Source organism: Macaca mulatta, chromosome 1 (genome assembly GCF_049350105.2).
Source record: "Macaca mulatta isolate MMU2019108-1 chromosome 1, T2T-MMU8v2.0, whole genome shotgun sequence".
Lineage (NCBI taxonomy): Eukaryota > Metazoa > Chordata > Mammalia > Primates > Cercopithecidae > Macaca > Macaca mulatta.
In genome coordinates this window covers 175,071,827-175,096,955 of record NC_133406.1, presented here as the reverse complement: position 1 = coordinate 175,096,955, position 25,129 = coordinate 175,071,827, and the positions used below count along the sequence as shown (strand labels likewise).

General features: G+C 37.8%; 1 protein-coding gene across 12 annotated transcripts in view; it reads left to right on the top strand.

The window, feature by feature from the left end:
* The window catches only part of LEPR (leptin receptor), a 98,236-nt gene that overhangs the window by 2,669 nt on the left and 70,438 nt on the right, over positions 1-25,129 (top strand). The window lies entirely within an intron of this gene.

Genomic DNA, 25,129 nt, shown 5'->3' with positions numbered 1-25,129 from the left:
AGTAGGGATAGTCATCTCCGTTGAAACAGATGCTCAGAGATTTAAGTAAATTGCTTGTCGAATGAACAGGGAATCGTAGAACTCAAATATACCCTAGTTGCTAGTCATTTGGAAAACAACTGAAACTGGATGGATCCAACAGCTCATGGCCCACAGCCAACTCATTCATGGCTTGGGAGTGTCATCAGGGTTGGCAGAGGCTCTGTTCCTCCTTTGTAATGTGGGGACTTACTCTCTCACCAATTTACTGAGAAAAAAGTAATCTCTTCACACTTAGATCACTACTATAGGACCAAATGGTGTGTATTTGTGAAGTGCAATATTTCCGGGAGGTCTTGGAAATAAATACTAAAAGTATCCAGGAAAAAAAAAAAAAAAACAACTCTGTCGGCAGATATTGTACTGCATTTTTCATACTGAAAGCCAAACACACCCACTTAAAGAGTATGTCCTGTGGAGTTAAAAATGAATAAAAAGGCTTATAGTCTGCTCTAATTCTTAATACTTTATGTGATTTACAAATTCCAGTTTTAATTAAATTAGAAAGTTGCAAATGTTCACCTACTGACCAGACTCAGTACATACAACCTTTTGGAGTTGCTATTCACATACGATCTGCTTATAGTTTGGAATATTCCTTCTCAAACATGTTTTTTGTTTTTTGGTAGAGATGGGGTCTTGCTGTGTTGCCCAGGCTGATTTAATACTTTCTGTGACTTAATAGTGATATTACCTGTTATCTTCACACATAATCTTATTAATATTTAAAACATTTTAAACTACAAATCTTACATAACTATAAATAAAATATTTAAAAAATGTGAACTGTAACGAATATAGGGAGAAACATATAAAACAAATTTAATGGTTGACAGATAATATGATAAATCATTATAACAGGTAATTATTTTTTTATTTTTATTTTTTATTTTTTGAGATGGAGTTTCACTCTTGTTGCCCAGGCTGGAGTGCCATGGCGCCATCTCAGCTCACTACAACCTCTGCCTCCTGGGTTCAAGCAATTCTCCTGCCTCAGTCTTCTGAGTAGCTGAGATTACAGGCATGCGCCACCACGCCCCGGCTAATTTTATATTTTTAATAGAGACTCGGTTTCTCCATGTTGGTCAGGCTGGTCTCAAACTCCCAACCTCAGGTGATTCACCTGCCTCGGCCTCCCAAAGTGCTGAGATTACAGGCGTGAGCCACTGCGCCCGGCCATATAACAGGTAATTATAAGGCAAATTTCTCATGACTCACCACCCCCCAAAAAAGAACATTGCAAACATCCCAAAACTTCTTGTTTGTTCCTTCTTCATCACAAATCTAATTTACCCTTTTTTAAAGTTATTTATTTATTTATTTATTTAGAGATGGAGTCTCGCTCTGTTCGCCCAGGTTGGAGTGCAGTGGTACGATCCCAGCTCACTGCAACCTCTGCCTCCTGGGTTCAAGTGATCTCCTGCCTCAGCCTCCCAAGTAGCTGGTATTACAGGTGTGTGCCACCACACCCGGCTATGGTTTTTTTTTTTTGTATTTTTAGTAGAGATGGGGTTTCTCCGTGTTAGCCAGGATGGTCTCAATCTCCTGACCTCATGGTCCGCCTGCCTTGGCCTCTCAAAGTGCTGGGATTACAGGTGTAAGCCACCATGCCTGGCCCAAAAAAAGTTTTATATGATTATAGTAGGCATTCATTCATAGATTATTTTGCTTAACATGTTTGTGAGATTAAGGGATTTCTTCTCTTTCCTTTAAAACAACATTTTTTGAAAGAGTTGTCTCGGTCTGGCATGGTGGCTCATGCCTATAATCCTAGCACTTTCAGAGGCTGAGTCGGGTGGATCACAAGGTCAGGAGTTCAAGACCAGCCTAGCCAAGATGGTGAAATCCCGTCTCTACTAAAAATACAAAAAAATTTTACGGGCCTGGTGGCAGGCACCTGTAATACCAGCTACTCAGGAGGCTGAGGCAGAGAATTGATTGAACCTGGGAGATGGAGGTTGCAGTGAGCCAAGATCGCACCACTGCACTCCAGCCTGGGAGACAAGTGAGACTCTGTCTCAAAAAAAAAAAAAAAAAAAAAAAAAAAGTTATCTCTATTCCCTGTCTCCAATTATTCTCTTCACACTGTTAAAAAACTCATTCCTATTAATCTTTTGTTTTCAATATTGTGCTAAAACTACATCAAGGTCTACTACTGTCAAGTTCACCAATGATATTACCTTTGCTCATCCAATAGTCAGTTGTCAGTGCTCATTTTACTTCACTACTGGTAGCATTGTCACGGTTATTACTCTGCTCCTTGAAACAGTCCCTTACTGACTTCCAGGACAACATGCATTGCTGATTTTCTTCCTTCTTCACTGGCTGCTCCTTTCTGTCTCCTGTGCTAGCCTCTCCTCTTCTCTTAGAGGTTTTAACCTTGGAGTACCTTAAGGTGTAGCTCGTTTCTCTCCATGCTTTTTGATGATTTCATGCAATCTGTCTCTGTGTGTGTGTTGATGATTCCGAAAGTGATAGCTCAAGCCTTGACTCCTCCCTCTGGACTTCAGATCTTTATATCCAGCTGTCTACTGAGCATTTCCATTTGGATGTCTAGTAGGCATCTCCAGTTCAAATTTTCCAAATGGAATCTTCATCTTTCCCAAACCTGCACTATTTGCAGTCTCCCTCATCTCCATCTTTCAAGTTAGTGAGGCCCCAAACCTTGGGGTCATCTTTGATTCCTCCTATTCTTTCATACCTCATTTGTAATGTGTTGGGGAATTCTCTGTGCTCTATCTTCAAAACAAATCCAGAATACAATGACTTCTCATTACTTCCATGGCTCTGTTACAGTAAAGGGGTCCCGATCCAGACCCCAGGAGAGGGTTTTTGAATCTCGTGCAAGAAAGAATTCAGGGAGATTAGGTAGAGTAAAATGAAAATAAGTTTATTTGGAAAGTAAAGGAATAAAAGAATGGCTACTCCACAGACAGAGCAGCCCCAAGGTCTGCTGGTTGCCCATTTTTATGACTATTTCTTGATGATATACTGAACAAGGGGTGGATTATTCATGCCTCCTCTTTTCAGACCATATTGGGTAATTTCCTGACATCGCCATGGCATCTGTAAACTGTCATGGCGCTGGTGGGAGTGTAGTAGTGGGGATGACTAGAAGTCACTCTCATTGTCATCTTGATTTTGGTGGGTTTTGGCCATCTTCTTTACTGCAACCTGTTTTATCAGTAAGGTCTTTATGACCTGTATCTTGTCCTGACCTCCTATCTCATCCTGTGACCTAGAATGCCTTAACTGGGAATGCAGCCCAGTAGGTCTCAGCCTCATTTTACCCAGCCCCTACTCAAGATGGAATTGCTCTGGTTCAAATGCCAGTGACAGCTCCCACCCTAGTACAAGATTCCATCAACTCTCATGTGGGTTATTGCAAGGACCTCCAAACTGTTCTCCCTGCTTTTACCTTTTGCCCTCTTCAATACATTCTCAAAATAGCAATCAGAGCTCTCCTCTTATAATGTGTGTCAGATCATGTCACTTTTCTGCTCCAAACTCTCCATAGATTTCTGGTTCACACAGAGTAAAAACCAAAGTCCTTAGGATAACTTCCAAGGCCCTACCTGATCATTCTGCCTGCCACTTTACCTATCTAGTCTCATTTCCTACTGTTCTTCCTTTCACTTTACTCAGTCCAGCCACACTGGGCTCCTTGCTATTTCTTGACTGTGTTAGAAAGCAACTTTTCATTTTAGCTTTCCCTGCCTTGAATGCTTGTCCTCCCAATTTCCACATGGTTTGCCTTGTTACTGTCACTTCTTTTAAGTTTTTGTTCAGATGTCTCCTTTTCAATGAGGCCTACTCTGATTACAGTATTTAAAATTGCATATCTTCTTACCTTGTAATATATTATTTTTCCTTTCCTTTCCTTTCCTTTCCTTTCATTTCTTTTTCTCTCCTCTCCTCTCCTCTGTGTCTCCCGATAGCATATTTTTATCTTATAAAATACTGTATGACTTCTTAATTATCTTTTTTTTTCTGTCCCATTTCCACTAGAATGTAAACTCCACAAGGGCAGAATTTTGTCCTGTTTTGCTCACTATTATGTCCCTAGTGTGTGAAATAGGGCCTAACAGGTAAGAGGTGCTCAATACCTTTTTTGGTAATTGAATGCTATTGTTTGTTCATTTTTATTGCTGGATATATTCAATTGTATAAATGTAACACATTAATTTAAAAAATGAATTCTGATTATGCATATTTAGTTTCCTTCCTTTCTTCTTCCCTCACCCATTACTTCTTCCTTCCTGCCTTCCTCCCTTCCTTCCTTTTGCCACTATAAATAAAGCAGCTATGATCCATCTACAAGTGTGCTGGTATACAGGAGTTTCTTTAGAGCATAAAACCAGTAGACAAATTATGGGCTAGCAGGACTTGTAGACTTCAACTTTATTAGATAATGCCACACATTTTTAGTGTGGATTCACCAATTTTCATTCCTGTTTTTATTGCTCTACACCAGATGGACAAACTTCGTATTGCCAGAATATTTAATTTTTTGCCGTCTGATGGGTATTATCTCATTAATATTTACTACTTTAATTATTGGAGAAAGTGAGCCTGGTGTCTGTGAGAATAGGTTAGGTTACGCTGCAGTAACAAATAATCTTCAAATCCCATGGGCTTAATGCAATTCTTCATTGATGCAAAGTCTCCTATGGACTAAGACAACTCTCTGGGACAATTTCTCCATGTAATAACTTGGAAGTCTAAATTCAGGGAAACTCCATTATTTTGTAACTGTAACAATTTGGAACATGGAACTTTCCCATTTGGTGTGGTAGGGGAAAGGAGAGCATGGACACTTGTGAGCCATCTTTAAATGCTTCCATCTGAAAGTGACATGAATTATTTTCAAATGCTAAACATAAGTGTTTAATATAGTCACATCATAATATGACTCCGTAATTTGATTCCTAGGTATATACCTAAGACAGATGAAAATATACATCCACACAAAAAATTGCACAGAAGTTTTAGTAGCAACATTCTTCGTAATAACCAAAAACTAGAAACTACCCAAATGCTCCTACACTGATGAATGGATAAACAAACTGAGGTATATCCATACAATGGAATATTACTAGGCAATGAAAAGGAATGAAGTGCTGATAAATGCTACAACATGGATGATCCTTGAAAACGTTATGCTAAGAGAAGGAAGCCAGTTACTAAAGACCCCCAAGATTTTATTTATGTGAACTGTTCAGAATAGGCAAGTCCATAAACACAGAAAGTAGATCAGTGGTTGCCAGGGATGGAGGAAGCTGGTGAAAGGGGAGCGACTGCTAATGAGGAAGAGGTGCATTTTAGGGTGATGATAATATTTTGAAATTAGACAGTGGTGATGATTGCATCACTCTGTTAGCATACAGTCACTCTGTTAATTTACTAAACCTAGTGAATTGTATGCTATAAAAGAGTGAACTTTATATATATGAATAATAGACCTATAAAACTGTTATTTTAAAAAATACTTTAAAAATTAAGCATATTTCTATATGCCATTAAGAAACAGAAAATGAAATTTTAAAAAAATGCATCATTTAAAATAATTTCAAAAGCATGAAGTTCCTGTGAAAAACATCTAACAAGATGTTCAGGGACTTTTATGGAAAAAATCAGACAAGGTTTACATCTCATGTTAGAGTAGAACTCAGTATATAGAGACAGATAGTCATACATTTTAGGACTGAATAATTAGAGGATATCCATTTCCTTTTCATCGTTATAGACTAAAAACAGTCTCAATAGGATCTCTGTTAAATTCCTAACAATTTTTTTGGAACTTGACAAGCTGATTCTAAAATATATATGGAAAGTCAAAACCCAAAGAATGCTAAAGCACTCTTGAAAAAGATGCAAAATGGGAGAATTTGTGCTATCAGATAGCAAGACTCATTTTAAATCTGTAGTAATTAAGACAATGTTTCTTTATTATTTCTTTTTCCCTTCATTTTCTTTAATTTTTTCTGTTCTAACTGCTTAAGTGAATGTTCTATTAAATGTTTTATTCTAACTGATTATAAAGGAATGATAGCACATTAATTTTCAGCCTTTCTTCTTTTTGAAAAGTATTATTTATGGCTTTGAGCTGCCTTCTACATACTTCTTTATCTGTGTGAAATAAGTTTTGAGATACTGTTTTCACTAAGATCAGTTTAAAATATGTTCTGATTTTTATATTTCTTTTTACCCAGTTATTAACTTAAAAGTATTTTTCTGGTTAATTGAAACTTTAATCAATTTGGAGTAAGCTTCTTGATTTCTAATGTTTCTTTTTGCATTAAAGCAAAAAGTATGATGTATGATATTGATATAACTCCACCAGCTTTCTTTTGTTCAGTAAGTGCATGTTAAATCTTTTTTCTATCCTTTGCTTTCAGATTTCTACATACTTATTTTAAATGTGTCTCTGTGTCCTATATCATTTTTCTGTCATTCTGCATTCAACCTTTCTATATTCTTATGTTTTAGCTGTGTCTGTAGTAAACAGCATTTATTTCTTAAGGTATTTTAAATTCAATGTCTTTCCACTGGAGAATTTTGTCAGTTTACATTTAATACAATTACTAATATATTTAGACTTGTATTTACTGTTCTGCTTTCTGTATTTGATCATAATTCTGGTTATTTTCTTTTTTATTTCCACATTTTAGGTTGATTATTTTTTATCACTTCAAATTTTCTTTCACTACTTTAAAAGTTATACACTCTATTTCTATTGTTCAGTAACTACTGTTACCATATGAATCCTTAAGTTATCAAAGTTGAAAATGAATACACTTTGAGCAGTAATGAATACAGGAAAACACAGAGGCCTTAGCTTACTTTAACTTCATTTAATGCTCTCTTGCTGTATATTACGAGCATCTTGAATTCCATTTGTTTATTCAAATATTTACTGAGAGCTTACTCGGGGCTAAGCATTATTCTAGATAGTGAACAAAATAGATGAGCATCCCTGTGCTTGTAAGACATAACAGAGTGCAAACAATAAAGTTAATAGAGTAAATTATACCATATACTAGAAGGTAATAAGTATATGGAAAAAAAAAATAGAGCAAGGCAAAAGAGATTAGGAGTGCTGGGAGAGGGAGAAAGAGAATGAATGAGAGTGAGTGCACCTAAGTACAAGTGAAAGTGAGTGAGTGTGCCCTACCTTTGGAACAATACTGTCTATAAAGTTCGTGGGGACATATAATTGTTTTATCTGTTTTCACTAGAATAACAGCTAAAAGGTTTGAGCCAAATAGAGAGTCTCAGGTGCTTCTATAATGGTATCATCGTAGGCTTTAAAAACGTGAAAAACTCATGTTTAAGAACAGCTGTTACCAACTATCTGTTTTGTGAGGGTGGAGGACAACTTAGTTTTTTTCAGAATTAATTATATTTTCTCGTTGTAACTTTAGCAGCTCTTATTTGGGCGTCTAAACATATACGAATTAAGAAACTGTAAAGTGAGATAATCAAATAATTAGATTTCTGTGCATACCAACAGAATTTCTAAACCAAAGTGGTTTGTGTTTAGGAGATGAAAGAGATGATAAATCATACACACACATAGATAAACACACATATTGTATCTATGTGTGTGCGTGTGTGTGTATAAACACAGAGAGAAAACATACTGGCACACACATAAGCACCCATTAATTGTAGTTGCTGTTATATTAGTAAGATGTTATCTCTTAGAATTATGGCATACTTATCATATTAGACCTATCCAGGAGGTAGCTGGGTATTTCTCTAGTGACCTGGTGTCTTGCAACAACACTGCTAGTCATGGGACTGATTTGGGGGAGAAAATATTTTTTTAAGACAGTGTCTCGCTCTGTCACCCATTCTGAAGTGCAGTAGCACGATCAAAGCTCACTGCAGCCTCAGTCTCTGGGTTCAAGCTGCCCTCCCGCCTCCGTGTCCCCATTGCATGCTACCACACCTGGCTAATTTTGTCAAATTTTTAGTAGAGACGAAGTCTTGCTATGTTATCCAGGGTGGTCTCAAACTCCTGAACTCAAGTGATCCTCCCGCTTTGGCCTCCCAAAGCATAGGGATTACAGGTGTGAACCATCGTGCCAGGCCGGGAGAAAAGTTTTGTTGACAGAACAAACAGGATGCAAAGAAACAATCTAAAAAATAGTAATTTAGGCAAGTGGCTTCTTGGTCTTTTGACTAACTGGATTCTAAACTTGTAAATCAATTCTCATTGTATCAATAAGAGTTCTTATTGGCATTTACCGATAGCTGATGTTTGTTTCTACTGACCATAGGTTTGGTGGGAATCTCATTTACTAATACCTATAATGTGCTTCATATTCCTCTGCATTTTTGAGGGGCAATTAGATGTCCACTCTATGGAATCTTTTATAATTTCCCAATCATAAGTAATTACTCTGATTTCTCCTAATTACCCTTCTTACTAGGTAGTTGTAATTCTTCAAGTCTAAGACAACATGGATTTTTAAGCTACACCACTGATATAGTTTGGATAATTGTCCCCTCCAAATCTCATGTTGAAATTTGATTCCCAGTGTTAGAGGTGAACCCTGAAGAGGGAGGTGTTTAGGTCATGGAGCAGATCCCCAAAGAGTGGCTTGGTGACATCATCACATTAATGACCAGGTTCTTACTCTACTAGTTCCTGTGAGCACTGATTTTTAAAAAGAGCTTGGCTCCTCCCTCCTCTCTCTTGCTTCCATGCTGTCACCATGTGATCTCTGCATGCTGGCATCCTTTCCCCTCTCCTTTGCCTGCATGATGAGTGGAAGCAACGTGAGGCCCTCACCAGATGCAATACAGGTGCCAATGCCATGCTTCTTGTATCGCCTGTGGAACCATGAACCAAGAAATCTTTTTTCTTCATAAATTACCCAGCCTCAGGTTTTCCTTTATTGCAACATGAATGAACACTTTTGTATCAGTAAAAAGAAAAAGCTCTGCCTATTTAACTGTTTTACAGTACTTTTTATCATTTAAAAATTTATACTTAGGTAGCTCACTTAGAATTATATACATAAACATTTTTATCTAAATCATATCATTGTCATAAGGTAAGTATAAATCAAAGATTTTGGTTAAGGGATTCTTATTCATATTCAAAATCTGTTTTTTTTTTTTCCAAGTTGCTTTTGATCTCAGAACCGTTGATGTAAATATTTTCCCAAACAGTATCATACTCTGGGCTATCAAGAATATTTGTGATACAGCAATTCATAAAAGAATGCCTCACTATTGTTTCTGGGATTTTCTTCCAAACTGGTTCATTTTGCTAATTTCGATGCTGGCTTTTAACTGATCTTGTAAGATGTCAATATAGGGTTTTTTGGAGTTTATATTCTTTCCTCAAATGGTCTTTAAATAGTTTGTTGACCAAAATATTGATGAGTTAAAATAGTCCGGTTGGTCATTAAGAAAGTGCCCCAGTTTGGATGTATGCAATCAATAACAACTAGATCACAGCTGCTATCAGGCCATCGGGAATTGTAAGATGCTGTAAATTTTAACAATGATCCTGATGCCAGAGGTGTTAAAATATTGTGAATCTTAAAACAGAAGACGTATAATACTACTCTCTTCCTTTGTATTTCTTGTAATTCAACTAAAAATCTCACCTTTCGTTGGCCCCTAGGACTTTGTTAGTAGCTATTTTCTCTGAAATCCCATAGTACTTTATTTAATGAAAGGAACTAAATAATAATTTGGGGTGAAAATAATCCATGTACATGGTTAAAAAAACTTATTTGAATATAAAGCAGTAGCCCTCTGTCCTGCTACCTCCACTAAGGGGTACAACCTGACCCTGGGAACAACTAGTTTGAACCATTTCTGGTTTTAGTCCTTCTTCCCCTACGGCTAAATTGTATGTTTATACTGCCTGCTTTTTTTTTTTTTTTTTCCATTTATCATTCAAGCAGATACCATAGAAGATAATTTAGCCTACTCATTTCACCTTCTTCCTTTCTTTGCTCTTCCACGTATAATTATATTAATTTTATGAGTTCCTTTATTACATTTGTCATTTCCACCACGATATTTGTTCCGTTAACTACAGATAGTTTCTCTTGACCCCCTCCTTCATGAGATTGGGATATTTCACCCTTTGTCCTCTCACCATCTCTCCTTGTATATTATACCACTTAAATCTGACAACTGTATGGTGAGAGTATTGATAATATTTTAGGTTTAGTGTTTGTAATTAAATTTTATATTTTTGTCTATTCGTTGACCCTAAAAGTTGAATTAATAAATAGCATTAAAGTTATTATGACCCTGTAAATGTTGTTTACTGCAGAATCAAGAAGTATTCTACAGTTACATTTCATTCAGTATGGCTTCTGAGCCACCCAAAGAAGAATGTTTCTAGAATCAAGGTTAAGAGGATTCTTTCTTTCAAATGGATTATTTAATTCTAGCATTTGTTAAAAATTTGCCATATTTTCTTTTCATTCATATTTACATTGTGAATTTTTGTAAAGCTTTTTCAAATTACCTTTATTTTTTCTTATTGGGAAAGCATATGTAGGCCTTCCTGGTTTCATCCTTAATAATTTTCAACTTTTTACTTTACTTTTTTGAACGCATTTTCTTCTCTTTTTGTTTTTTTGAAGTCCACTGACTCATATTCTAGTGGCTTCAATTTTGAATTATGACTTCCTTTTTCCTTGGTGTTTATTCTGTGTTTTTATTTTATTTTCAAGTTTTTTTCTGGCTTCAGGATTATATTATGTGTCAGGTTGCCTACCATCTCCACCTTCCACCTTGCCATCTCCTTTTGGGGGCCATAAACACTACAGCTGCTATCTGGACTAGTCATTTGAAAGTTTGCAGAGCCAGCAAACTTGTTTGTAACCAAGTGCTTTCAAGTGTAACCTGAATGTGCTTTTGTCCTTTTTGGTTTTCTCCTCATTTTGCTAGAATACTTTATAAGGTACTTCTGGCAAAGAAATTCATACTATATAAATTTTGTAAGCCATTACATTACTAAAAATATATTTGTTTCTCTCTGATACTTCTTTGACTGGACATAAAGTTCTAAATTGAAAAGAATTTTCTATAAGTCAGTTGCTGGATTATTTTCTAGTATTCGGTGTTTCTAGTATTCGGGATGAAACATTTGTTTCCATTCTGTTTCTTACTCCTTTGGTGATTTTTTTTTTCTTCTCTGGAATCTTTTCTTACATTCTTTTTTTTTCTTTGTTGTTTGGTAATTTCTTAATTACATGTTTGGGAATAGAATCTGTTTCCATTCTTTCTTCTTGGAACCTGGTAGCCATATTTTACACTTTGAACACTTGTGCCTTTTATCTCTGGGAAATATGCCTTTTATCTCTCGTGCCTTTTGTCTCTGGGAACACTTGTGCCTTTTATCTCTGGGAAATTTTCTTTTTTTTGTGATTATTTTCTCCTTTCTATTCTTTTTTTCTGGAAGTACTGTCAGTTGGATTTGGGTCTCTTGGATTTATTTTTAAATGACTTCTTTTTCTTAAACATTTATTTCCTTTTTTTTTTTTTTTTTTTTTTGCCTTTGGGGGGAATTGTTAATTATGCATTTTTTTTTAAAACCACTGAAATTTTTTTTTTTTGCACTATGCATGTAATTTTCAAAAGCTCTTTCTTGCTCACATTATTCCTTTGTTATTTTATGGATCCAAAACTTTCTGAAATGTCTCTGCCGACACTCATTAAAGATTTGTTAAAGCTTTTTATTATTTTTTTTTCTTTAATTTATCCCTGTGTCCCTTGTGGTTAGTTTCCTTTTTACTTTCTTTTTATAAAAGAAAAATTTAACACAATGCTAAAGACTTTCTTCATGTCTTTATGTCTCCATTCAGCATGGCTGTTAAATGAAGAAACAGGAGGAATGTGACTTCTGTGCATATGGGCAGTGTTTATCAACTGATAGGCTTTATGTTAGGCACTCAATCAAAGAGCTGCCATTTATACTAAAGGCCTGTCGCCTAAATGTCAGGGCTTTACCATACCGGTGCCAAGCTTACATGAAAAGCTCAAGTTGTTCTCAAATAACTTGTACTTTTTCCTCCGTTAACGTATAAGAGTATATAGTATAGTTTTTTAATTGTCTTTGGCCATTTGACACCTTTGAATACTTTGCTCGTGTTTGAGGAATTCCCACTTAATAACCCCTGTTTTCCCAAGCTTCCTGGCAGTCTGCATGTAGTGTGAAGTAGACTCCATCAATTAGAGGCATTTGTGCCGATTTTAGATCAGAAGTGTGAGACATGAAAGAGCAAATGAGCTCCCAGGAACTCAGAGGTAGTAGGCACTGAGGTTTCAGTCATAACATGCAGTATCCTGGTATAGTGCAGGGCTGGCTTCTCTAGAGCAATTCTACATGGGAGTTTGGGTGTGGTCTTGGCTGTGTGCTTTTCTAGCCTGGTTGTCAGGCACTCACTGAGGTTCTGAGAGCTACCCAGTAAACTTTAATAAATTTCTTTCCTGCTTAGACTAGTCAAAGTTCATTTCAGTTGTTTGTTAGTCACTCTCCTGACAGTTACATAGAGCTAGTTTAGTTGCTGTGCATTGTTTGTGAGGAGGTGAACTACATATGCAGATATTACACATGCAGACCAAAATGGCCTCTCCCTTTAGCCCCACCTCACCCTCTTGCCCTTGTCATTTAGAATATCTGCAGGTTTGTTTCCTCATGTTGACAGCCTATTCTCCAAATATCCTATGTAGTCACTTCCTTTGTTATACTTCATTAGTCTTTGCTAGTTGATGTGGTTTGGATATTTGTCCCCTCCAAATCTTGTGTTGAAATGTAATCCCCAGTGTTGGCGGTGGGGCCTGGTGGGAGATATTTGGGTCATGGGGCATGTCCATCACGAATGGCTTGGTGCCCTCCCCGTGGTAATGAGTGAGTTCTTGCTCTGAGTTCATGCAAGATCTGGTTGTTAAAGGAGCCTGGTATCTCCTCCCACCCTCTCTTGCTCCCCCTTGCCATGTGATGCACCTGCTCTCCGTTCATTTTCTACCATGACTGTAAGCTTCTTGAGGCTCTCACCAGAAGCGGATGCTGGCCTCATGCTTCCTTTATAGCCTACAGGACCATGAACCAAAATAAACCACTTTTCTTTATAAATTACCCACTCTCAGGTATTCCTTTTTAACAATGCAAGAATGGACTAACACACTAATGTTTTGGAAATTTGTATAAATTTCTCTTTTGCTGCTGGTCTCTCTCTCATTCTCTCTCTTAGTGGATTGATATTATTTACTTTAGTATAATTTTCAAGGTATCTCAGGAGGGAAATATCCATTTGTTCAGTTTATCATCTTTTTTTTTTTTTTTTGAGACAGCCATTTACTCCGTCACCCAGGCTAGAGTACAGTGGTGCAATTTTGGCTCACTGCAACCTCTGCCCTTCAGGCCCAAGTGATTCTCATGCCTTAGTCTCTTAAGTAGCTGGGACTATGAGCATATGCCACCATGTCTGGCTATTTTTTTTTTTTTTTAACGGAGTCTTGCTCTGTTGCCCAGGCTGAAGTGCAGTGGCATGATCTCGGTTCACTGCAAGCTCTGCCTGCTGGGTTCATGCCATTCTCCTGCCTCAGCCTCCGGAGTAGCTGGGACTATAGGCTCCCGCCAGAATGCCCAGTTAATTTTTTATATTTTTAATAGAGACGGGGTTTCACCGTGTTATGCCTGGCTAATTTTTATATTTTTAGTAGAGCTGGAGTTTTTCCAGGCTGGTCTCAAACTTCTGGCCTCAAGTGATCCGCCTGCCTTGGCGTTCCAGAGTGCTGGGATTACAGGCATGAGCCACCGTGCCTGGCCCCAGTTTACCATGTTGAACTTGAAGTCCCAGTGGTATTATAGTGCTTTGACATGTAAAAAAATCAATAGCATGTTATTTCTTAAAGTAAATAAATTTTAATTAATTTCTACATTTCTAGCATCGCATGTGGTAGCTTGCATTTATTGAATATCCAGTTAATATTTAAATGAGTAAATTTATGTATAGATTTTAATTTACACCTTAGATAAGACGCCTACTCTGACTCAACTTTGGTGACTTTATGGTACCTACATCTATGAATCGTAGCTTATCCCTATGCATTTTTTAGGAATTAATATGTGACAAGATCAGAGTAATATCAGGAATTAAAGTACTTGAAATTATGTTTTCAAAGTGACAAATGCTTATGCTAGGATGTTGGAAGATGTTTTTTTAATTAAAAAATAATTCAAGTCTTTAACAACTACTTGATGGGAATAACAAGACCAATTTATATTCCAAGTGAATAAATAAAAGTTAGCATACTTAAAATGACAAGGCTACTAGAAATAGATCAGGCTATATTTATTTTGTTAAATTTTTGATACTTGAAGAAATAGTGTTTTTCAGTTGCATTTAAATTAAATGCTTAAATGCTTATTTAAGTGAGAGATAGATGCTTCTTTAACAAAAAGTAAAAGCAAAACTTAGTGGCATTTGGAGCTCATTGAGTTAACTCATCAAAGCAACATTTTTGTCAGAATTGCTTTTCTTACTCATAATTTCCTACACACTCAGAGATTTTTTGAGATCAATGGAACAAGTTGTAAATAATTTTATTTCTGCTAAAACACTGATTGAGACCGTTCTGTTTTATATTTAAGTAGAATTTGATAGGTAAAAATAACACAAATAATCTTTTACAGTAGAAATTAAACAGTCTGATCTTCCTTTGAAAATCCAAATTATGATTATTTAGTAGAATATAGATTTGGATTTTTTCTTCATAGTAATAACTGAAGAGTAAGCATGATTAATATGCTTACTGTGCTGGGCATATTATGCAAATTGAGTTACTGCTTGCACATCCATACATCATGGATGTATCATTTAGATCAGACTGTGGATTTGTCTTTGTATACTTTATACAGATTTCTTCAAATATTTGTATATTTCAACACAGGCTTTTTTTTTTTTTTTTTTTTCATTTCTTTCTAAATTCCTAAGGACTGTTTTTCTTTTTAAACACGAGGATAAGTATCTACATTAATTATGTATTATATACTTTAATTGATTAAACAACTATTTATGATTACTTACTGTGTTCCAGAGAATGTATTAAAATACTTGTTTTTCAAAAGTCTAATATGGATGAGAAATATTGTGCCTGTTCTTTTTTTTTTTTGAATTATACTTGAAGTTCTGTGGTACATGTGCAGAATGTGCAGGTTAGTTACATAGGTATACACATGTCGTGGTAGTTTGCTGCACCCATCAACCTGTTACCTACATTAGGTGTTTCTCCTAACGCTATCCCTCCCCTCGCCAGCCACCCCCTGACAGGCCCTGGTATGTGATGTTCCCCTCCCTGTGTCCATGTGTTCTTATTGTTCAACTCCCACTTATAAGTGAGAACATGCGGTGTTTGTTTTTTGGTTCCTGTGTTAGTTTGCTGAGAATGATGGTTTCCAGCTTCATTCATGTCCCTGCAAAGGACATGAACTCATCCTTTTTTATGGCTGCATAGTATTCCATGGTATATATGTGCCACATTTTCTTTATCCAGTCTATCATTGATGGACATTTGGGTTGGTTCCAAGTCTTTGCTGTTGTGAACAGGGCTGCAATAAACATACGTGAACATGTATCTTTATAGTAGAACGATTTATAACCCTTTGAGAATATACCCAGTAATGGGATTGCTGGCTCAAATGGTATTTCTGGTTCTAGATCCTTGAGGAATTGCCACACTGTCTTCCACAATGGTTGAACTAATTTACACTCCCACCAACAATGTAAAAGCGTTCCTATTTCTCCATATCCTCTCCAGCATCTGTTGTTTCCTGAATTTTTAATGATTGCTGTTCTGACATCAGATGGTATCTTCTTGTCATTTTGATTTGCATTTCTCTAATGACCAGTGATGATGAGCTTTTTTTCCCATATGTTTGTTGGCCACATAAATGTCTTCTTTTGAGTAGTGTCTGTTCATATCCTTTGCCCACTTTTTGATGGGGTTATTTTTTTTTCTTATAAATTTGTTTAAGTTCTTTGTAGATTCTGAATATTAGCCCTTTGTCAGATGGTTAGATTGCAAAAATTTTCTCCCGTTCCATATGTTGCCTGTTCACTCTGATGGTAGTTTCTTTTGCTCTGTAGAAACTGAGCTGTTTAGTTTAATTATATCCCATTTGTCAATTTTGGCTTTTGTTGCCATTGCTTTTGATGTTTTAGTCATGAAGTCTTTGCCCATGCCTATGTCCTGAATGGTATTGTCTAGGTTTTCTTCTAGGGTTTTTATGGGTTTAGGTCTTACGTTTAAGCCTTTAATCTATCTTAAGTTAATTTTTGTTAATCTATCTTAAGTTAATTTTTGTATAAGGTGTAAAGAAGGGGCCCAGTCTCAATTTTCTGCATATGGCTACCCAGCTTTCCCAACACTGTTTATTAAATAGGGAATCCTTTCCCCATTGCTTGTTTTTGTCAGGATTGCTAAAGATCATATGGTTTTAGATGTGTGGCGTTATTTCTGAGGCCTCTGTTTGGTTCCATTGGCCTATATATCTGTTTTGGTACCAGTACCATGCTGTCTTGGTTATTGTTGCCTTGTAGTATAGTTTAAAGTCAGGTAGTGTGATGCCTATAGCTTTGTTCTTTTTTCTTAGGATTGTCTTGGCTATGCAGGCTCTTTTTTGGTTCCATATGAACTTTAAAGTAGTTTTTTCTAATTCTTTAAAGAAAGTCAATGGTGGCTTGATGGGGATAGCATTGAATCTATAAATTACTTTTTGCAGTATGGCTGTTTTCTTCCTATCCATGAGCATGGAATGTTTTTCCATTTGTTTGTGTCCTGTCTTATTTCCTTGAGCAGTGGTTTGTAGTTCTCCTTGAAGAGGTCCTTAGGTATTTTATTCTCTTTGTGGCAGTTGTGAATGGGAGTTCACTCATGATTTCCCTCTCTGTTTGTATGTTATTGGTGTATAGGAATGCTTGTGATTTTTGCACATTGATTTTGTATCCTGAGACTTTGCTGAAGTTGCTTATCAGCTTAAGGAGATTTTGGGCTGAGACGATGAGATTTTCTAAATATACAATCATGTCATCTGCCAACAGAGACAATTTGATTTCCTCTCTTCCTATTTGAATGCCCTTAATTTCTTTCTCTTTCCTGATTTCCCTGGCCAGAACTTCTAACACTATGTTGAATAGGAGTGGTGAGAGAGGGCATTCTTGTCTTGTGCCGGTTTTTAAAGGGAGTGCTTCCAGCTTTTGCCCATTCAGTTTGATATTGGCTATGGGTCATAAATAGCTCTTACTATTTTTAGATATGTTCCACCATTACCTCATTTATTGAGAGTTTTTAGCATGAAGCAGGGTTGAATATTATCAAAGGCCTTTTCTGCATCTGAGATAATCATGTGGTTTTTGTCATTGGTTCTCTTTATGTGATGATTTGCGTATGTTGAAGCAGCTTGCATCCTAGAGATGAAGCTGACTTCATCGTGGTGGATGAGCTTTCTGCTGTGCTGCTGGATTCAGTTTGCCAGTATTTTTTATTGAGGATCTTTGCATCAATGTTCATCAGGGATATTGGCCTGAAATTTTATTTTTTTGTTGTGTCTATGCCAGGTTTTGGTATCAGGATGATGTGGGCCTCATAAATGAGTTACGGAGAAATCCCTCTTTTTCTATTGTTTAGAATAATTTCAGAAGGAATGGTACCAGCTCCTCTTTGTATCTCTGGTAGAATTCGGCTGTGAATCTGTCTGGTCCTGGGCCTCTTTTGGTTGGTAGGCTATTAATTACTGGCTCAATTTCAGACACTGTTTTTGGTCTATTCAGGGATTTGACTTCTTCTGGTTTAGTGTTGGAAGGGTGTATGGGTCTGGAATTTATCCATTTCTTCTAGATTTTCTAGTTTATTTGCATAGAAGTGTTTATAGTATTTTCTGGTGGTAGTTTGTATTTCTGTGGGATCAGTGGTGATATCCTCTTTATCATTTTTTATTGTGTCTATTTGATTCTTCTCTCTTTTCTTCTTTATTAGTCTGACTAGTGGTCTATTTTGTTGATCTTTTCAAAAATGCAGCTCCTGGATTCATTGAGTTTTTGAAGAGTTTTTTGTGTCTATCTCCTTCAGTTCTGCCCTGATCTTAGTTATTTCTTGTCTTCTGCTAGCTTTTGAATTTGTATGCTCTTGCTTCTCTAGTTCTTTTAATTGTGATGATAGGATGTCAAGTTTAGATCTTTCCTGCTTTCTCTTGTGGGCATTTAGTGCTATAAATTTCCCTCTAAACACTGCTTTATATGTGTCCCAGAGATTCTGGTACGTTGTGTCTTTGTTCTCATTGGTTTCAAAGAACATCTTTATTTCTGCCTTAATTTCGTTACTTACCTGATAGTCATTCCGGAGTAGGTTGTTCAGTTTCCATGTAGTTGTGCAGTTTTTAGTGAGTTTCTTAATCCTGAGTTCTAATTTGATTGCACTGTTGTCTGAGAGACTGTTTGTTATGCATTTGCTGAGGAGTGTTTTACTTCCAATTATGTGGTCAGTTTTAGAAAAACTGTGATGTGGTGCTGAGAAGAGTGTATATTCTGTTGATTTGGGGTGGAGAGTTCTGTAGATGCCTATTAGATCTGCTTGGTCCAGAGCTGCATTCAAGTCCTGAATATCCTTGTTAATTTTCTTTCTTGTTGATCTGTCTAATATTGACAGTGGGGTGCTAAAGTCTCCCACTATTATTGTGTGGGAGTCTAAGTCTCTTTGTAGGTCTTTAAGAGCTTGCTTTATGAGTCTGGGTGCTCCTGTATTGGGTGCATATATATTTAGGATAGATAGCTCTTCTTGTTGCATTGATCTCTTTACCATTATGTAATGCCCTTCTTGGTCTTTTTTGGTCTTTGTTGGTTTAAAGTCTGTTTTATCAAGGACAAGGATTGCAACCCCTGCTTTTTTTTTTCTTTCCATTTACTTGGTAAATATTCTTCCATCCCTTTATTTTGAGCCTATATGTCTTTGCATGTGAGATGAGTCTCCTGAATACAGCACACTGATGGGTCTTGACTCTTTATCCAATTTGCCAATCTGTGTCTTTTAATTGGGGCATTTAGACCATTTACATTTAAGGTTAATATTGTTATGTGTGAATTTGATCCTGTCATTATGATGCTAGCTGGTTATTTTGCCCATTAGTTGATGCAGTTTATTCATAGTGTTGATGATCTTTACAATTTGGTATGTTTTTGCAGTGGCTGGTACTGTTTTTTCCTTTCCATGTTTAGTGCTTCCTTCAGGAGCTCTTGTAAGGCAGACTTGGTGGTGACAAAATCTCTCAGCATTTGCTTGTCTGTAAAGGATTTTATTTCTCTTTTGCTTATGAAGCTTAGTTTGGCTGGATATGAAATCCTGGATTGAAAATTCTTATCTTTAAGAACATTTAATATTGGCCCCCACTCTCTTCTGGCTTGTAGGGTTTCTGCAGACAGATCCACTGTTAGTCTGATGGGCTTCCCTTTGTGGGTTACTCGACCTTTCTCTCTGGCTTCCTTAACATTTTTTCCTTTATCTCAACCTCGGTGAATTTGATGAGTATGTGTCTTGGGAATATCTTTATGGTGTTCTCTGTATTTCTTGAATTTGAATGTTGACCTGTCTTGCTAGGTTGGGGAAGTTCTCCTGGATAATATCCTGAAGAGTGTTTTCCAACTTGGTTCTGTTCTCCCCGTCATTTTCAGGTCCACCAATCAAATGTAGATTTGATCTTTTCACATAGTCCCATATTTCTTGGAGGCTTTGTTCATTCTTTGCATTCTTTTTTCTCTAACCTTGTCTTCATGCTTTATTTCACTGAGTTGATCTTCAATCTCTGATATCCTTTCTTCCACTTGATCGATTTGGCTATTGATACTTGTATATGGTTTACAAAGTTCTCATGCTGTGTTTTTCAGCTCCATCAGGTCATTTATGTTCTTCTATAAACTGGTTATTCTAGTTTGCAATTCCTCTAACATTTTTTCAAGGTTCTTAGCTTCCTTGTATTGGGTTAGAACATGCTCCTTTAGCTCAGAGGAGTTTGTTATTACCCACCTTCTGAAGCCTACTTCTGTCAATTCATCAAACTCATTCTCTGTCCAGTTTCGTTCCCTTGCTGGCAAGGAGTCGTGATGCTTTGCAGGAGAGGAGGCATTCTGGTTTTTGGAATTTTCAGCCTCTTTGTGCTGGTTTTTCCTCATCTTCTTGGATTTATCTACCTTTGGTATTTGATGTTGCTGACCTTTGAATGGAGTTTTTCTGTGGAGTCCTTTTTGTTGATGTTGATGCTATTCCTTTCTGTTTGTTAGTTTTCCTTCTATCAGTCAGGCCCTTCTGCTGCAGGTCTGATGGAGTTTGCTTGAGGTCCACTCCAGACCCTATTTGCCTGGGTATCACCAGTGGAGGCTGCAGAACAGCAAAGATTCCTGCCTGTTCCTTTCTCTGGAAGCTTCGTCCCAGAGGGGCACCTGCCAGATTCCCACTGGAGCTCTCCTGTATGAGGTGTCCATTGACCCCTGCTGGAAGGTGGCTCTCAGTCAAGAGGCACAGGGGTTAGGGACCCATTTGAGGAGGCAGTCTGTCCTTTAGTAAAGCCGGAGCGCTGTGCTGGGGGTCCACTGCTCTCTTCAGAGACAGCAGGCAGGAATGTTTAAGTCTGCTGAAGCTGCGCCCACAGCCGCCTTCTTCCCCCAGGGAGGATGCTGCATCCCAGGGAGATGGGAGTTTTATCTATAAGCCCCTGAATGGGGCTGCTGCCTTTCTTTCAGAGATGCCCTGCCCAGAGAGGAGGAATCTAGAGAGGCAGTCTGGCTACAGAAGCTCTGCAGTGCTGCAGTGGGCTCCACCCAGTTCAAACTTCCCGGAGGCCTTGTTTACACTGTGAGGGGAAAACTGCCTACTCAAGCCTCAGTAATGACGGACACTCCTCCCCTCACCAAGCTGGAGTGTCCCAGGTCGACTTCTGCGTGCTGGCAGCGAGAATTTCAAGCCAGTGGATCTTAATTTGCTGGGCTCCGTGGGTGTGGGATCTGCTGAGCAAGACCACTTGGCTCCTTGGCTTCAGCCCCATTTCCAGGGGAGTGAACAGTTCTGTTTCCTTGGCATTCCAGGCACCGCTGGAGTATGAAAAAAAGACTCCTGCAACTAGCTTGGTGTCTGCCCAAATGACCGCCCACTTTTGTGCTTGAAACCCAGGGCCCTGGTGGTGTAGGCACCCGAGGGAATCTCCTGGTCTGTGGGTTGAGAAGGCCATGACAAAAGCCTAGTGTCTGGGCCAGAGGGCACTGTCCCTCACGGCACAGTCCCTCGTGGCTTCCCTTGGCTAGGGGAGGAAGTTTCCTGATCCCTTGCACTTCCTGGGTGAGCCGACGCCCCACCCTGCTTCAGCTCACCCTCTGTGGGCTGCACCCACTGTCTAACCAGTAGGAATGAGATGAGCTGGGCACCTCGGTTGGAAATGCAGAAATCACCTGCCTTCTGCGTTGATCTCCCTGGGGGCTGCAGACCAGAGCTGTTTCTATTCGGCCATCTTGCCAGCCACCCCCGCCTGTTCTTTTTTGGTGTTCTTCTCGCTAAATTTATTTTATTGAGCACAGCAATAGCATGTTCTCACATAGGAAGCTGACTAACAGAATGCACAGCATTTTAAAAAGGTGCTATTTGTATAGAAATAGTTTGCCAACTTCAGGAATCAGTTTGAGACCCACATATCACCTGGATGAATGGTTCTCCTGCAGGATCTGAGTCAGAGGAAAGAGTCATGGGGTGCGGTGACTTGAAAGAGCTGTGGTGAATAATTGAATTCTAGGAATGGCCACAGTAGACTTCCGGTTAATATTTCTGAAAAGTGGGGTTATGAAGCATATATTATTAAACTGTTATTTTTAATAGACATCTTATACTTGTATCTGGTCTGTAAGACCAGTCAGATAAGTGTACATTTTTCAATTAGTTTTCTTTGGAAGTGGGCACAGGGGCCTACACTGCTCAAATCTATAATTATATTTGCCTTATGATAATTTATTATGGCTATGATGGGAATTTGCTTATTTTTCTTTGAAAAATGTTTTCAAGCTATACTTGTTTCTGCCATGATAGTTAGAGAACTTTTGCAACATTCCTTTTCTTTGTGTGAGCAGAGCCACAATTATTTTCTAATGAGAATTGATTAAGCTCTTTCTTTACCCTATCCCAGTTCTAAGTATTGTCAGTGGTGATTGGGGTAGAGGGTACTCTGTTTGGCATGTTTCCATGTCACGTGAGGGTGTCAACCATACCGTCTTTTTGAATGACTGCTAAGGCACATTACTCCTTTTAACTGTCAACAGAGAATGACTACTGTGGTCTGAATGTGCCACTACAGAATTCATATGTTGAAACCTAATCACCAATGCAATAGCATTAAGAGGTGGGGCCTTTAGGAGGTTATTAGGTCATGAGGGTGGAGCCCTCATGAATGGGATTAGTATCCTTATAAAAGAGGCTGCAGGGGAGCTTGTTCACCCCTTCTGCCATGTGAAGACACGGCAACAAGGCACCATCTATGAGAAATAGTCCTTCATCAGAGATTGAATCTGCTGGCATGTTGATCTTGGACTTTCCAGCCTCCAGAATTGTGAGCAATAAATTTCCGTTGTTTATAAGCCACTGAGTTGGTGTATTTTGTTGTAGCAGCCCAAATGAATGAAGAAAACTGCATTCCAGGGGAATGTTAGGCAGTATTATCTCAACTCTTCATAGTGTGGTGTCTGTTACCGGCTCAGTTCATGGAACTCCGCTTGTGGAATGTGCATTACATTTATTTATCTATATCAGGAATTCTTAATCCTTGGATAAGTTTCAAGGGATTGTTAACCTCTTGAAATTATAGCCCTAATTGGTTGTATGTGCTTCCTCGTGGCGTTGATACACTCCTTTCACCCAATTCTCAGTGAGGTCCATGTTCCAAAAAATGGTTAAGAATCACCATTTTGAAGTCCTTCTTGCTATTATGCCAGATTCTTAAAGAGCTGTATCTGCATGATAGGAGAATGCCTCTTTGAAGATTGCTTTTGTGCATGTTGGCATGGGGAAGGTGCTAAAATTTCAGATGGGATGGCCAGGGAAGGCTCCTTTAGAAGGTGAGTTGAGTGGTGGGGAGAGCAGTGGATGATGAGTGGGATCCGGGACCTTGTAGTCCTGCTCAGGACTTGGACTTTTACTCCAAGTGCCAGGGTAGGGCTGTAGTGCTTTGAGAAAGAGAGACATGATCTGGTCAATGTGTTAATAAGATCACTGTGACTACTGTGCTAGAGAGACATGATCTGATCCGTGTTAAGAAGATCACTTTAACTGCTATGTTGATAACTGACTGAACTGGGGAGCAAGGACAGAAGTAGGGAGACCAGTTGGGAGGCTCTTCTGATAGTTTCAGGAAGAGATAATTGTGGCTTAGAACAGGGTATTGGTAGTGGAGAAGGTGACAAATTATTAAATTTTGAAATTGCTTTGAAACTCTGGTATTATTAGGATTATCATGAGGATGTTAGCTGTTATCTTATAAAATTAATCAATAAAAATTTCTTACTGTTCTTAGTGTTAGGATTATTTGTACTCTTCTCCTAAACTGTTCATTTCATTTTAACTACTCAGAATTTATACTTGAACAATACGGCCATAAGAAAAGTTAGAACAAATTAATGGTTCATCCTTAGGAAGTGTCTTCATATTAATGGTGTTTGGTGTGTTAGACTTATTTTTGTCATCCTGTCTTTAATTTTCCCTTTGCTTCAAATTTTTTCACAGTTTAAAAAATTTCTGTCACTTTTTCTGTATTTTTTTTAGACAGTCTCACTTTATCACCCAGGCTGGAGTGCAGTGGTGCGATCTCAGCTCACTGCAACCTTCACCTCCCGGGTTCAAGCGATTCTCTTGCCTTAGCCTCCCAAGTAGCTGGGATTACAGGCACATGCCACAACACCCAGCTACTTTTGATATTTTTAGTAGAGGCGGTGTTTCACTATGTTGGCCAGGCTGGTCTGAACTCCTGACCTCAAGTGATCCATCTGCGTTGGTCTCCCAAAGTGCTGGGATTGCAGGTGTGAGCCACTGCACCCCACCTCCTTTTCTATATTATTTATGTTTTAAAAAATGTTCTTTATATTCCTTTTTGTACAGTTTAGGGTGCATATGTTTCTCTCATCAAATCTATGTCAGAAACCACCTTTCACTGTCTCTTCAAGGTTGAGTCTATGTCCTTTTTTGCACTTGTGATTGTTTCTCTGTTATTTAAGAATGAAACCTGACTGCAAGAATCCAAACCATCAGAATAGTTTGTTTTGCATGGAACATTAACTAAAGAAGTGGTTGTTTTATGTAAGGAAAACTGCTGATCTATTTGATCACTTAACTGAGGAGACCAGGTGAATTAAAAGTGAGCCAAATCAATTGTTGAACTGAATTACTAGTCACTAGTAAGTTTCATCAAAGCAATCCAGTGATGTGTTGTATCTGTGACACAGCTTGATTATAAAACTTGCCTTTGAGTTTATTTTATGAGAACATTTTATATCAAGAACAGGTAGCATAAAAACAGGGAGGAATTTGTACTCATTTAATATAATTAAATCATGAGGGTTCCAAACATTGAACTGATTTCTAGAAATCCTAAAAACCATTGTGATATCAGTGTATAAAGAACAAAAATTCTGATGACAAACTTGTAGTCTGAAAAACAAATTTACTGGACTACCCACTGTTTATACTCATTTATTTTCTTCCTGATAGTAAGTTGTAAAATAAATAAACATGTTTTTCCACTTACTTATCATGTGGTGCCAATTCTCACTTATCATGTGGTGCCAATTCTCAGATATGAGTCATGAGACATGTTTCTCACTTAATGTTTTATACTATTCTTTGTGGTAAAGTGTGGTTTCCATTTTAAATTACATCTCTCAGAGTCATAGGCAGCTCTGAAAGGGGTTGTAGAGACCATGTGACAGTCTGATTTGTAGATGAGGAACCTGAGATCTATAGTGTTGAAAACCCAAGTCCCAGAAGAGCTTAGACTGGCACCCAACACTCCTGACACCTAATTCAGGTA